This window comes from Lathamus discolor, chromosome 2, assembly GCF_037157495.1.
Source record: "Lathamus discolor isolate bLatDis1 chromosome 2, bLatDis1.hap1, whole genome shotgun sequence".
Classification (NCBI taxonomy): domain Eukaryota; kingdom Metazoa; phylum Chordata; class Aves; order Psittaciformes; family Psittacidae; genus Lathamus; species Lathamus discolor.
In genome coordinates, this window is record NC_088885.1 from 35,944,829 (window position 1) to 35,960,676 (window position 15,848).

The window sequence follows — 15,848 nt, forward strand, 5'->3', positions numbered from 1 at the left end:
TTACAGTGTTTAGGTCCATTGATGTACAGTTAGAAATCAGAGAATAAATATACTGGCCTTAATCAACATAGCCAGACATTTACATAATTAGGGTCTGATTATTATTTTCAGAATTGAATACAATCAGGTGCTCCCGTACTCATCTGAATTCATGCTCACATATGCACATGCATTTATAGGACTGTTGCTGATGTGCACGTGTCATCAGACACATAAACCCACTGGATTTATTTACTTATTCAGTATTAGTAACAAAGTTTATTTTGCAAACAGAAACAAAGAAATAAATTCTCTAAAGCATACAATAATTTGGAAGACTCTGTACCTTCAGGGAAATTGTAAAATCAAAAGGTAGATTTTACTGTTGCTTTCTTACTAATCTAAGAACGTAATGTGCTCTCAAGTGACTGGACTTAACATATGTTCAACTTGGAAGACAACAACATAATTTCATTACTGTCAATGCTCTTGAGAGCACAAAAACAATGTTGTTCTATGCCAAGATCATATTGTGCACAAGTCTGACACTGATTTTTGGTGATAAGGATTCCAACACAGCTGGTTTACAGAAGACCCTAATACAACTGCTTAAAATGCCTAGCTTAAAATATGCTACCTGTGATAATGTTGTGATAGTGGGAGTTATACATGCTGGGAGAGTGTAAGTGCTAAGTACAAATGTGCTCATGCTTATTTATGCAGCTGTCCTGAACTAAAGTGCATTTATTGGCCAGTCTTGATACTTGATATAGCCTGGGAAAAGAACTGGTCTATTGCTCTGAGCCACCTCATCTCAGTCTGATAAGGATAAAATCTTTGTTTTTGTCTTTGGTTTTCTCATAGCCATTTCCTCTCTGTCTCCCTCACTGTGATTTGCTGAGATGATCTTAGTTTTATCCAAAAGCTCTGAACACCCAGAACTGCCATTAAAAGCAGCAAAGATGGGTGTATTCAGCATCTTTCAGGATCAAGCTTATCATTTTTAGCTGTAAATATCTGTATGACTAGAATTACATGTGTCAGCTTTGAGATAATGTCATGATTTCATTGTGGTCAAAGATCTTGAAAAAGCAAAGCACGGCTGATCTCTGCACACTATCTGTTCATGTTATTATCTTAACAGCAAACTCACAGCTGATTGCAGCTTGGCCCTTATCAGTTTTTCTTCTAGGACTGGATGAAATCATTTCAGCTTGCTTAGGAAAAGACCCATCTTAAGTAAGACACAGCTTTACAGAGAGCTGATAGGTAATGCTAACCTTTATTTTTCAGCAAAAGTGCCTTTTTAATATAAGAAAATGACACAAAAGTGGTCACATTTAATATACACATGTAAAAAAAGGCTAATGAAATCCAGGAATTCAGCTTTTCAATGCCTGAAGAAGCAGATTTCATATCTGAGATTAGTTCTGCAAATTGTTTTTCACCTGGCTTCAAGTGAGCTGTAAACAGACTGGCTGATTAGAAAACTACAAAGATAACCCAATTTAATATGTAACACGCCTACCAGGATCCCCTACCTGAAGAGCAGTATAGCTATTTTCTTTGGGGGGTACTTTGCAATGCATTAGAGAATGAATCTCCCCTCTTCTTCCATAGCAAAAACATGCCAGCCAGACAACTGCTGCTAGTAGCCTGAACCCAGAAGCACATCCATCCACATTCTCAAATGCTGCTTAATTCACCTTCTCTAAAGTACTAGCAAGACATCCTGCACTGAGATTGCATACTTAATGTATATATTTATTCTCCTACTCTGCTTTCCATTAATCGATTACTGTCTCAAAGCTGCACTTAATCCATTATGACAATAGTTTCATTTGTAAGGGAAAACAAAAGCATCTGTAAGAAGTGTTCTGAAATAAGAATCTGAATTGTACTAGAGTCTGTTCAGTCCATGCTCTGAGGCAGCTACAAGCATGCCCCTGGATTACTCCCATGAACCAAACAAAGCCAGACTCTGTAATGACACTACTTGCAAATGCAGCAATTTTTTCTACTCTTCCCACTTCCAGTAAGCTGATCCTAGATGCCTTTTAGCCAGCTCCAATTTTGGTGTCTCCTCTATCTGACCCACTAAGAAACACACAAACAAACGAATCCCGTAAGGAAGGGCAGGAAGTTGTGTGAGCTGTTACGTGGTTATTGTTACTAGGGAAACCACTTCCTTAGTATTCATGTGTTCGGCAGATCTGTCTGGCTGTCTCGAGTCCCAGGCAATGTCATGAAATGAATGGCAACCGGGAAAATAAACCCAAACCAGCATAAAATACACTACAAGTGTCCGTAATACTTAAAATGAAAATCTCATTTTGGTAAATCAAGCCAAAGCAGAAATATCTTCCCATAATTTGCTTTTATAACAAGAGTGTGTGTTTGGAAGAGTGTGCTATACTCTGTTCCTCTTAACATTAATAAAGCATCTGTAAACGCAATCATTACTGATAGGTTAGAGTTAAAATCCTAAGCACAAACACCTACATGTTTTGGCTGCTGATCCTTGCTACAATTTCACAAGCAGTATCTTCATCCAAGCAAAGGATGAGTAGAGCTAGTACTCTGCTTTGAAAAACAGATTGTGGTATTTGGACTCATGTCTAACGTGCATGCTCCTGCTTCATGGGACAGATTTTTTGTTTGGTTGTTGGTTGTTGTTTTTTTTTTTTTTTTAGTTCACTGAGTTTTTTAAGTGTGACTTACAAAATAATTGGTAGAAACATCTCAAGCAGCAGCCATGCCTCTTAATGTTCCCTGTACATTTCCTTGCATAGTTTAAACAAGTGGCTGCTTTCCCAGATTCAATCACAGAGAACAGGGCTGGAAGGTCTCTCAAGAAATCAGCTGTGCTAAGCAGGTTGTAATATATCTAGTTTATACACAGATGCTCACCAGTTCCTTAACCTCTCCAGTGATGGGGATTCAACATATCTCGTCCTCAACAGGAATTCCAGAGCTGGTAGATTGATTTTGCCCCTTCTCCATCTTGCTGAAAATCTCAGCTGAGTGATAAAGCCCAAAGAGGGTCACACACACCTCCCCTGAGCATTTCCAGCCTTGGCCTGCAAGTTCCAGCACTAGACTTATTGCAAAAACAGCTCAGTGTTACTCTCTATCTGCAGCACTAGAGGTGCAGAGTAGGTTTGCACATTCACCAGAGGTCCAGGGCTGGTGCTTACGAAGGTTATCACTCCTGAGGATCTCAATAACCCCAAGCCCAGCCAGAATCAGCCATCTCAGTGGGTTTGCTCTTGCTTTAGAGTGGAATGTATCACAGTGGTGCAGCATAACTGAGTATTTCAAAGTTCACTTGCTGCTAGAGGAGGATTTTTCTAACCTGACTCTTTGGAAAGCAACATGCAAAAGGGTGATGAAGAGTTGTAGGGAATACCACAGGGAGGACAGTGGTTTTCTAAAGAAATGGAGGGGTGGGAAAGCAGCAGAGAATGAAGAGAAAATACCTTATTCTAGTATAACCCTCTGGTAAAAAAGCTCAGATGGCAACTATTTGGGCATTAATGAAGCAGTAGGCTCACAAACAGGGTAATTCAATACTCAACATATAAATAGAGGTAAAAGCTAACACAGCAGCTGGAAAAAAGGAAGATCCTTTTGACTCCACAAAAAATCATTATTATGACAGAGATACATGTGAGTATTTAAAAACATAAGGCTTCCATTTTCCCAGTTTTATTTATACAGCATGGGGCTAACTATACCAACCATATCCTTGCTTTTGCAATGGAGAGAGCAAAACAGAGAAGCAGGCCTGTAGGATTTAGAAATATTCCTGACATGAATACCTGTGACACAGGATGACAGGTGTATCAACATACAGAATCAGAGTTCAAATACACAAGAGCAACAGCACATTTTTCCCTCAGCATGCTTGCATCTTTGCATGGTCTTCAGCCTGATCCCCTGTCTACAGTGTGATATATAGATTAGTCTGATCTACAGTGTGACCATATAAAAGATAATTAAAGACCACTAAGAAGAGACTTTAGCAATTAGAAATATCCAGCACAAAACAACAGAAAGAATCTGCTCATTAAGTATATCCACTGATGGCACAACATGAAGAGGCACATGCGTACTACAGCCTGGAAAAGCAGGGTACTAGAGTTCATACACACAGATGGAAGCTGTTGAGGAAGGCAACTGAAGAACACACAAAATCTCTCACTGGTGTCCCAGATTAAAAATGATCTAATAAATATGAGGACCAGTTCCAGATTTGTTTCAAGAGCACAGCACTACACTGCACAGGAACCAGCTTCTACCATTAAGATATCTGGATGTAAAGGACAAGGAGGAGATATCATGACAAGTGCAAGGTCCTACACCTGGGCCAGAGCAATCCCAGGCACAGCTACAGATTGGGCAAAGAAGAGATTCAGAGCAGCCCTGCGGAGAAGGACTTGGGGGTGCTGGTCGATGAGAAAATGAACATGAGCCGGCTTCAGTGTGCGCTCGCAGCCCAGAAAGCCAACCGTATCCTGGGCTGCATCAAAAGGAGCGTGACCAGCAGGTCACTGGAATGGGTTACCCAAAGAGGTTGTGAATGCTCCATCCCTGGCGGTGTTCAAGGCCAGGTTGGACAGTCTTGAGTGGCATGGTTTAGTGTGAGGTGTCCCTGCCCATGGCAGGGGGGCTGGAACTAGATGATCTTGAGGTTCCTTCCAACCCTAACTATTCTATGCTTCTATGGTTCTATAGTGTTCAAGTGCTTTCAGCAGGGCTAGGCATGGCTTTGGCACTGAGGGACAGGCATGCTCTAGTTGGTTTGCTATGGCTCCTTCTGGCCATTTTGCCCAGACTGCTATCTCATGGGGCAGTAAAACAGCATTCACCATCCCCTGCCAGGCCCCCATCTCCAGCTCAGGATGTACTTTAGCTGGACACTGATGAGAACTAGGAGGCTACTTAAAGGAGATTCTGCTGTGGGTTTTCTTTATTCACATACTTTTCCTCAGGCATTGGGTACTGGATATGGGATTGAAGGACTGGAGGACTTGGTACTGGGCTGGAGGGCTTTTTTCCTGAAACTTAAGGCCATTTTGATGAGGCAGAATTCAGCTGTGGCCAGACTAAGCCCTGGAAGGTATTGAGTGTTCCCAAGCCCCACAGCACAGACACAGAGTCAGTCTCCCAAGAGACTCGTGAAGTGACAGCTGAATTTTGGGGGGCATTCTTGGGAGCAGAGCTGCCCTGCTGTGGGTCTCTGTGTGGCAAAGTGACCACGCACACGGAAGCTGCCACTTCACTTTCAGGGCAACCTACAGTCAAAGATCTAACAACAGATGGTGACAAAAGGAGAGTCCACATGTGGTGCTTTGGACAAAGAAACAGCATCAGGAGTGAGGCAGAAAACCTGCTCATTTGTCAGATGAAGAGTGTAGGCAGCAGAGCTGGAAACACCTCCTGTGGTTTCCTGTAGCTGTTGCAAGAGTGCAGGGACCAAATCACCCACCCCTCTTGTGCTTTGAGATGTACAGCCTATAGCAATTTGGAAAAGGAGACAGACCCTCCTCCAGCTAAATTCACACTTTCAGCAGGAGCTTTAATAAGAAGCCAAGCTGGCAGGAGAGAAGAGGAAGGGGAGCCACAGGACATCCCAGGTTTACACATAAAAATCTTCCAGCAAAACATGAGATCTCAGTGGCGGTGGGGAGTGCCAGGGTACAAGTGAACGTTACAGTTTCATTGCTTCATGGCTCAAAATTGGCCCCAGGTTCTGCACCCACAAGCCCTACAGTTTGAAGATGAAGATCTGCCTCTGCACCATCTCTACTTTCAGTGCACTGACGAGCAGTGCACAGTAGCTAAGAAGCCCAGTAATAGATGTTGATAGTTGCAGGCTGCCATTCAATCACAGGCTTGCCTGTGACAGGCCATGAGGGAAATCAATGCTGATGATAGTGTTTCCAGCCAGAAGCAGCCCAGAAATCAAATTTGCCAAAAAGACATTTACACTCTCCCAGTGAAAACAAAGCAAAGTGGCTGGCGCATTTAGCAAGACAGCTGGGAGATCAATTCGTACATTTTCCACAGATTACAGAGCAAATGAAAGGTCTGCCAGGGTAGTATATATATAGGCAACAGTTGTTTGATGATGATTTTGGAAGGGGATTGATGATGATTTTGGAAGGGGATGGCTGAAGCCATATTTCTTTAGCACCTCAGGTATTTATCATGGAAACTAGTTTTCTGGAAAAGTCTGTGCAACCACAAAGCAAGCACGTCCTCCTGTCCCTGCGGTGGAGGCTGCAGCTCAGTGACCAAGCAGGTATCTTAGATGTCCCCAAAGCAGAATACAACGAAGGTGAACTAACAGCAGAGCTCAAGCTAAAGCTGAGCACAGAGTGTGTGTAAGGAAGCACTTAGTCACAGAAAAATGCAAACACCTGTAATGTCAAGTCAAACTTAGTCAACAGTTTCACCTAAAATAAGATGTGGAAGGGATTATTTTGGTGTGTTTACAATAGTTTTTTGCTTTGACTTTTCAGGTAAGACTTACAAGCTGGCTTGAAAGCAAATTCTGAAAGAACAGAAAATGGGAAAACAGCATCCTTATGCCATAAGTTTTGTGAGTCTGGAGGCAAATACCCACTCCTTTTCCCATATGATTTAAAGCTAGGTCTTAAAATTTGGTTGATATTCAAGGATCACCTGCTACAAGCTCAGGAGTGCTGCATCCCAACTAGAAGGAAGTGTGGCAGAAGGGCCAGGAGACCTCCTTGGATGGATAAGGAGCTGCTGATGAAAACTCAAATGAAAAAAGAGGCTTATAAAAAGTGGAATCAAGGACAGGCAGCCTGGGTAGAGTACAGGGATGTTGTCCAGGAAGCTAGGGACCAGGTTAGGAAAGCTAAGGCCCAGTTAGAATTAAACTTGGCTAGGGATGTTAAGGATAACAGGAAGGGATTCTACAGGTACGTAGCAAACAAAAAACAGACTAGGGACAACATAGGCCCCCTGAGGAAGCTCTCGGGAGAACTGGCTACACAGGATTTGGAGAAGGCTGAGGTTCTGAATGACTTCTTTGCCTCGGTCTTCACTAGCAAAGGCTCTGACTGCACCACCCAGTTCTTAGAAGGTAGATGCAGGGACTGTGAGAATGAAGACCTTGGGCCCACTGTAGGAGAGGATCTGGTTCGAGACCATCTTAAAAATCTGAACGTGCACAAGTCCGTGGGACCTGATGGAATCCATCTGCGGGTCCTGAAGGAGCTGGTGAGTGAAGTTGCTAAGCCACTGGCCATCATGTTTGAAAAATCATGGCAGTCAGGTGAAGTTCCTGACGACTGGAAAAAGGGAAATATAACCCCCATTTTCAAGAAGGGGAAAATGGAAGACCCGGGGAATTACAGACCAGTCAGTCTCATCTCTGTGCCTGGCAAAATCTTGGAGCACATTCTCCTGGACCCCATGCTAAGGCACATGAAAAACAGCAAGGTGCTTGGTGACAGCCAGCATGGCTTCACTATGGGGAAATCCTGCCTGACCAATTTGGTGGCTTTCTATGATGGGGCTACAGAACTGATGGACAAGGGTAAAGCAGTTGATGTCATCTACCTGGACTTGAGCAAAGCGTTTGACACTGTCCCCCATGACATCCTTCTCTCTAAATTGGAGAGATATCAATTTGATGGATGGACCACTCAGTGGATAGAGAACTGGCTGGATGGCTGCACACAAAGAGTTGTGGTCAATGGCTCCATGTCCGGCTGGAGACCAGTGAGAAGTGGTGTCCCTCAGGGATCGGTCTTGGGACCGGTCTTGTTTAACATCTTCATCACTGACATGGACAGTGGGATTGAGTGCGCCCTCATCAAGTTTGCCGATGACACCAAGCTGTGTGGTCCGGTTGATACGCTGGAGGGAAGGGATGCCATCCAGAGGGACCCTGACACGCTTGTGAGGTGGGCTGATGCCAACCTTATGAAGTTCAACCATGACAAGTGCAAGGTCCTATACCTGGGTCGGAGCAATCCCAGGCACAGCTACAGATTGGGCAAAGAAGAGATTCAGAGCAGCCCTGCAGAGAAGGACTTGGGGGTGCTGGTCGATGAGAAAATGAACATGAGCTGGCTTCAGTGTGCGTTCGCAGCCCAGAAAGCCAACCGTATCCTGGGCTGCATCAAAAGGAGCGTGACCAGCAGGTCGAAGGAGGTGATCCTGCCCCTCTCCTCTGCTCTTGTGAGACCTCACCTGGAGTATTGTGTGCAGTTCTGGTGTTCGCAACATAAAAAGGACATGGAACTGCTGAATCCAGCAGAGCTATTTTCTTCAGGCAATGTCCACCAAAGGATTTTCATTGACTTGGGCAGCCAGCCCTGCAGCCTGGAATCTGGGACTTTTATCTGAGAGGAAAACCCGGGGATTACTGAGCAGTTTGAGTCTCCCACCAGAAGAGTGAAAGTTTGCACCATTGGGGCCGAAATGGGATCTCCCCTCAGTTTCATGAATATCAGTCTAACGGGTAAATTCTGATCCCACTGAATTAAGCTCCCATTTCAGCGGGATCAGAATTGGCCCAAAACAACTGACTTCATCTGTCTCTATTGGTCTCCTCCATCTCATGGTTTGGAGAGGGAGGGAGACATCACCTTTACACCCAAAGGGAGAATTCAGCAAGCCGAGCAGATCAGTGGGCCAGGCGAGGCCACAGCAGGAGGCACCCTGTAGACCTGCCTGTTTTTAATTCCTTACACCAGATGGAATCAGTCTTCTCCATTTGTCACCAAGTGGAATATAGTTTAGCCTGCTGATGCTTTAAACCTTCCTTGAAGGTCTGCAAGTGATGAGATAGATACATTTGTAAGATCCCACATCCCAGACAACTGGAGCTGAGCTCAGGCATCATGTCTTTGTATCAGGATTCTCAAGGACAAACATCACACTGAGGCTGCTCCTGCAAAGGTTTCTTAGTAGGAGCAGAAAGTAACTCTGGAGCATCTGAAAACACTTTCTTTTTCAATATATATGTAAAAAAATGTGTGCATAATTATCTCATTCCCCAGAGTGTCATGCACATAATCAAAGGAGAATCACTATGGACTTTGTGGCATGAAGGAATACAGTGCTTTTCCTTTATGAATGAAGCACATATGACTGAGCAAGTACCATTACCATGGGTAAAGAAAGTAGTCTGCTTTTAAAGAGAAAAGGTGGCGTCTTCTCTGTAGCAAAATGGGGGTACCCACACCTTCCTATTTTCAGTCATTGTTCAGTGTTATACTTAGGAGCAATATTAGACTAAAAAGCACCTAATTTAACTTCAGTTGACTCAAAAAGCATCTTGGTGCATGTGAGCTATTGTCTAATCCTTTCGTTTGAGATGTTCTACGTTAGTCATGCACTTCTGATTCATGTGCTAACAATCCCCCTTAAGGCAGGTAATTCACAATGTTCAGGATGTGCAAAGTGGCACTCCAGTTCCCACAAAGTCAGTAAACTCTAAGTCCCAGAGCCCTTAAACTTATTTTGCATTAATTGCCCTCAGAGGGGGGGAGGTGAGATCTGTTTATATGCATCTCCTGTATCAATTTAGAAATCAAATCTATTTTTCAGAACAGTGGGAATGCTGATTAGAGACAAATCACAGCAGAAAGCAAAGGTTGCAACCAATTTTGAATACAAACAAAGTAAAATGTGAATTACCTCACTTTAACCTCTCCATTCTACTTCAATGTCTTTTCAGTTAAAGGTTTCTTAGAGGAACAATTAACATAATGGAGATATGTTTTTATTAAATAATGTCCTTCTGCAGCTGGCAGAAACACAAGCTTTCCTTGTGTATTGAGGCTACAACAGATAGATAGCATTTACTGCTGTAAGGAGAATAGGTTTTAAGCCTAATAACTGTTGATTTTTCCAAGACTGCAAAGGGGACCATTTTGTTATTGTAAATTAAGATTTCAGTCTTTCCACTATGATGCAGTTTCTGTCCTCAGAAGATCTTGAGATAGTGTGCTGTTTCAAATGATGTAATACTGGGCATGGGGAAGATCTTGGCTTCCTTTTCCTGAACTGCATTGCTTAGACAATCATACTCCTTTTTCCCAGAAACACATATATCTGTATTCATAGCAGACAAAAAACCCAAACTCAAACAAACCTGTCATCAAGTAAAGGTAAAAAGAGGACTGTGAAGAAATGGTACCAGTAACATCAGGAAATGTGTTAAAACAGGACAAAAATGTAAACTTCTCCACCGATGAACCACGTAGCCCTTGCAATCTCTTGTATAATTTACAAATTATAAGGCTATCAAGGCTGACTTCTTGCTTGCATAAACCATCCACATGCAAAAAGTGGAATCTAGCTGCAGCTCCATTTTGTGTTTAAACTGCAGTGTCAATCTCAGAAAGCCATCCCAGGTAAAGGTCTAATGCTACTGGAATCAAAGCTAAAAAAAATATTCATTTACTTCAGGATTGCCAGGATGCCAACTGATTTCAAACTGGATTAAAACCAGACCCCTCCTACATAAGTGGCAAGATGGTCTATGAAGTCATTATTTTCTTTAGAAAGCCTACATCTTAGTTGTAGTCTGAATTTACCCAGTGTCTCCTCCAACCAGTGAAGCTTGTTATCTCCTTTTGGTAGGTTTCATTGCTAATGATGATCAGTAATTCATTCTTTGATGAGGAAATGTTTTCTAGAAACCCTTAATTCAGAACTAAAAGCAAAACCATGAATGTGTTCATGGAGATACTGTGTCAAAACTGTAAAATACTGACATATCTGGGATAGCAGTTTGGACAGTTTCATGACATAAATATCTGAAACCAAAATAGTCATTTTGCCATCTGCACGGCCCTACAGCTGCACACACTGGAGGACTGCACTGACTTTCAGCTCTATGGAGAAGAAACAGGAATCCCTGAGGTCTCCAGCCCCACAGTCATTCGGATGGAAACCCATCACTGAGCTGAGAAACCTGAGTTCTGACAACTCACAGGTGAAGGAAGTTAATTGAAAGATAAATCTTTCTCTCCTGATAAATCAGTGATTTCCAAAGCTGCTGAATAACCTTGCTTTGTTGGGGAGAACTTCCAACCAGGTCTAATTAAACAGTCCCAAATCAAGTTAAGAAAAGCAATTTAATTGAAAGAAGGTGTTGGGAGGTCTGGATGATTCGGGGAAGAGCTGAGGGACACCTCAAAAGGAAGTGTGCGCTGTTACAACACCAATTTCTCTGTTGGGACAATGTAGTGCTGGGAGCCATGTTATTTTACCCAGTGTGGATTTCTTTGTTTCTCCCCCTGCATCGCATCTTGCAGCTATGAGCATTGCAAGGCTGATCCTTCGTCTGCTAATCACTTGTTTAGGTGACTACTACTAGAGAACAAAGGAGATCCTACGTGGGGAAAACAAACCAGGTAGAAACTGAGGATCACATGAGAGATTAAAAGCACCTTTCCTCTCTTTGCAGTAAATGTCCAAGTTAAAAAGAAAAAAGTAAAAAAAGAAAAGAAAAAAAATGCACCTAAGGCCATTTTTCCAGCTCAGGCTCCAAAGATCTCTTTAAAAGAACTTGGTTGCATTTTTTTCTTCTCTGTATGGAAGAAATTAATAAAAGATTAGGGTCTGGGGCAAGTGTGAGTTTGATACTGTGTTTTACAGATGGCGTGGAGTTCAATTTCATCCTCAGGTATTCACGCCCCAGCCCCACGTTACTGCACTGGCTGCCACATGGGTTCATCTGTGGGCAGATGAGGCATCTAAGGCAATAAACAGGTTTCAAGGTGGTGCACATGAACAGCTGGGGCATAGCAATGCGCCCTCAAAGGGTATTGAGGCGTCACTGGCAGGTGATAGTGTCTGGATGGATGCGGAGGACAGGCTGGGTTGGGGTGCCCCATAGCCCCCAGGAGTGGCGGGATGCAGCTCGCAGCGGCGGGTGTCGGCAGCCAGGCTGTGCTCCAGGTCGAGATGCCACAGGGATGAGCTCTGGGGAAGAGGACCTCTCGAGTGGAGCAAACGGCCTGGCTTCTCTCAGTGAAGGACACCCAGCACCGCTCTGCCCGGCAGCGCTGTGCCGTCCCATGCCAGCCCGGAGCCACGGCTGAAAGCAGCGTCAGCCTCTAGTCCTGCGCCGTTTCTTAAGTCGCTCGAAAACATTCAGCGCAAGGCTCAAACCTTCCAACCCCGCCCGGTCCCACAGCAACAGCGCGGCTCCCCCGTGCCAAGCCCAGGGGCCCGCCACACCCGGCCCCTCCCCGCGCTCCGCCGCCGGCACTCGGGGTTACTTTTCCCTCACGTCGGCGCCGCGCTCCCCTTCCCCGAGCCCGGCGGCCGCGGGTCCCGGGGCCTGCGCGGGCCGCCCCGGCCCATGGCGCCCCCTGGCGAACAGCGGTGGTGCCGCCCCGCCGCTCGCCTTAGGGACCGGGCGGCCGGCGGGGCCCTGTCGGGGCCTCGGTGTTGTCGGTGGCGCTGTCCTGGGGCAGCGCAGGGTTTCCGTGAAAGGTGCGTAAGGGTAAGGTCCCCTCTTTCCCACCGGCCCTCCTTTGCATGCGGCAAGAAGCACGGTGCCTGTGGCCGCACCTCTGGGCCTGCGCCAGCAGAGCTGCCGCGAAACGCGTGTTTGTGCAAAATGGGGCATCTGAAGTGGCGTTCAGCAAGGCCAGTGAAGGTAAATGTGCTCCTTGTTCGTTCCTGGCATGTTCTCCTACCAGACAGATTCCTGCAGTTGAAATACTTTTGTGCAAAGCCCCTCAGCAAGCCCGGGTTACAGCTGCGGGAACTCATCAGGCTCAGTATTCTGAAGGGCACTGTGGGTTTCTCGCCATGAAGTTACTGTGTACCTGGCACAGTCCCGTCAGGCAATGGGAGAGCACAGTGTGAGCCACTGATGTTTCGAGTTACGGACAGTGACTGACGCAGCAATAATAAGGAGCAGCGAAGTCCTGATGGCAGCGGGCAAAGCTGCTTCAGCTCCAGTTTGTCATCAGGGCTCCAGTAAGAGCCCACGTAACTTCCAGGCCCTGGTTCCCTTATTCCCCTGGTTAAGGTGGCGTCTTCTCCATCTTACCTGGCACTGCTGCCAAACAGGGGTTTGTCACAAGCCTCCTCTCCCAAAAAATGGGTATTGTTTACTTTGGCAGCCCTGGCATAGGAAACCCTGCTGGCCAATGCTGCAGAAACACACTGGGTGTTCAAAGCTCCATGTTTTTACAGGTGGTGAGTGCATAGCACACTTCCTCATATTTAGGGACTTGCAAGGGCTCATCCAAAATTGTCTGAGACTCTCCTCTTTCCTTTGATCAATCAGTTGTTCCAAATCTAAATTACGATTGCTTGGGGAAAGGGTTTGGGAGGATATCTAACTGTCCCTTTCTGATTGCGTGGGGTTATAAACGAAAGGCCCAGCTAGCAGCAGGGTGAACGTAGGGAAGATTTCTAAAACACGGGAACTTGCTCATGACCATGACCATTTCCTAACCACTGTCACGTTCATGGCCTTGCCCTCAGACTGCACACCTGTCTCTGTCTTGTGCCTCTCTCCTGCTTCCTCCATCTTCAGTCCTGATGCTCCAACAGCAGCTGGAGCTACGGAGCAGCCAAACCTCACTTGTCCAAACAGAGCTCACTTGCTGCTGTCTCTGGACTGGCAGAAGAGCAGGGTACCTCTGACCACTAATGGAGCAGCTCCCAGAATTACAGGTTCCTGCTATTCCAGGTTAGTCACTCAACATGCATGAGCACAAGCTAAACAGCCGGCAGTGAAAACACGGACACTGCCCAGATGTAAACAGGCGTTTCTGGAGAGCACTTAGTGGGTGTGGGAGACCAGAAGTGCAGCTCTTCCGTGGTTCACGTCCCCACCAAAGAAGTAGTTGCGTTCCAAAATACCCTCTGCTGGGCTGCTTTCTGAGTGCTCAGCAGATAGATGATCACTTGTAGCAGCCAGCAATATACGTGAAAAGGGCATGTTAGGGCTGTAGTGGTTTGCATTTATTACGTGTAATGGGCCAGAACAGCATGCTGGGAGAGAAGTATCTATAAAATGTTAACCACCTATATGAAAAGGGCTATTTCTGTAGGGCACTACTTCCCAAGCAGGAAATCACTTCTGCTTTGCTGTCTGTATTGTGTGTTGTGAGGAAAAAAAGGGGGGGGGGGATTATAGAACATTTGAGATGGTCTCTGAAGAGTTTGACGGTTATATCTGTGTCTCTTGATGCAGCCAAATGGCACTTCATGTTTACAGTATTTCCCAGCAAAGCCAACATAGTGTACATGCAATTCTTCCTGTTCCATGCTGACATAAAGCTGGGCATCTGGTCAATGAACAACTCTTTGCAGTCCTACTGGACCACGGCACTTTGTCATGTAATACACTGATATCTTTCCATCTATCTATACAGTGAAATGTGACTTGTTTTCAACCCAGAAATTACACTTTGTTGTTGTGATAAACTGCTCTAAAAAAGTACCTTGAATCCTCAGTCTTTACCAAACACCAAGTGAAATACTCGGCTGGGTGCTTGTGCTCATAGCAAAGCTTTGCAAATAGAGAACTGACTCTGTGTCTTGGTTTTTGGGGTGTGTTGGGGTTTCTTTTTTTCTACAAAATATGGATCTTTACATCTATCCAGTATATCCCAGGGCTGTGTGTACAGCTCATTTCATTAATGCAGGAATATCTCCGAGCTCCTCAGGTGGAAGCTGGGGGCAAACTATTGTAATGAGCTGTATTGTCAGATGAACACCTCCCCTTTTGAAACCTATGGCATAGTCCTAATTCCTGTTGAAAGGTGAGGTTGACATGTTCCTATGATACCGTAAATCTGCTTAGGCTTTGAGCCTTTACTAGGGTATGTAGCACGGCAGTATCTTTCTGTATAGCACTTAAAGCTGTTATGTCCTTTCTGTGAATTGCCGTATCGGTCCTTGGAAAATTATTTTCAAAACATGTTTGATTTTAGTTTAGGTAGTACAGCCCCAGCAATCACTACTGGGCCCTTTAGGAAACAGGATAAAAGAGAAAAAAAAAAGAACCAAGAACATTTTTGGAATCACTTTATTTTGCCCAACTCAACTCAGTATCAGCCGGCAGAGGCAATAACGAAGGGGCTGCAGGACTGCTCTCAGCTATTATTGTGCCTGGCTCGCTCTCAGCATGACTCACTGCAGACAATATAGAACACCATTCGCAAGGGGAATGAACAGTAAATACTTGGCCCTGGATTTTTTTTTTTTTTTAATCTCTTCAGGGTTTTTTTTCCTCTGATTTGTATCCCTTTATCCTCACCGATGTGCTATATAAGCTTCTCAAATCTAATGTCCATAACACCACCCCCCACTGGTAGCAGCAAGCCCTTCTCCTGCTGTAGGGTTTACTTTGCAGAGGTTTACAAGGAGAGGCATTATTGAGAAACCGTATGTGTTAACCTAGTGGCACAAGGTTGCTCCAACACTTTCCCTCCGGTTTTTCTTTTCTCGGGGGAGGGGTGGCTGCTGTTCTACTTATGTTCATCTCTTGCTTTGCTGTAGCAGCCAGGCTGGTTTAGGAAGAAAACCTTGGGGCTAAACAGGCTAGGAGTGCAGCCAAGGGGGTCAGGAGACGGCTTTAAGGATTATACTACATAATTAAAAGCTCACTCTGAATGTTCTTCCTGGTACCCAGTGCTCAAACATACAAACCATTTTAGGTAATAATTCTCGGTTCTCATTTGTATCTGAGAGATCTGTAGGTTAAAGTTGCCACACAGGTAGTGAGTCAGGAATACTGAACAAATCAGATACTTAGGTGAAAGCGCAAATTATTCATCTAGACTATGAAAAGACAACACCTTCATAAATTTGGCCTAGCCAGTGAGAACCACAGCTAAAATAGA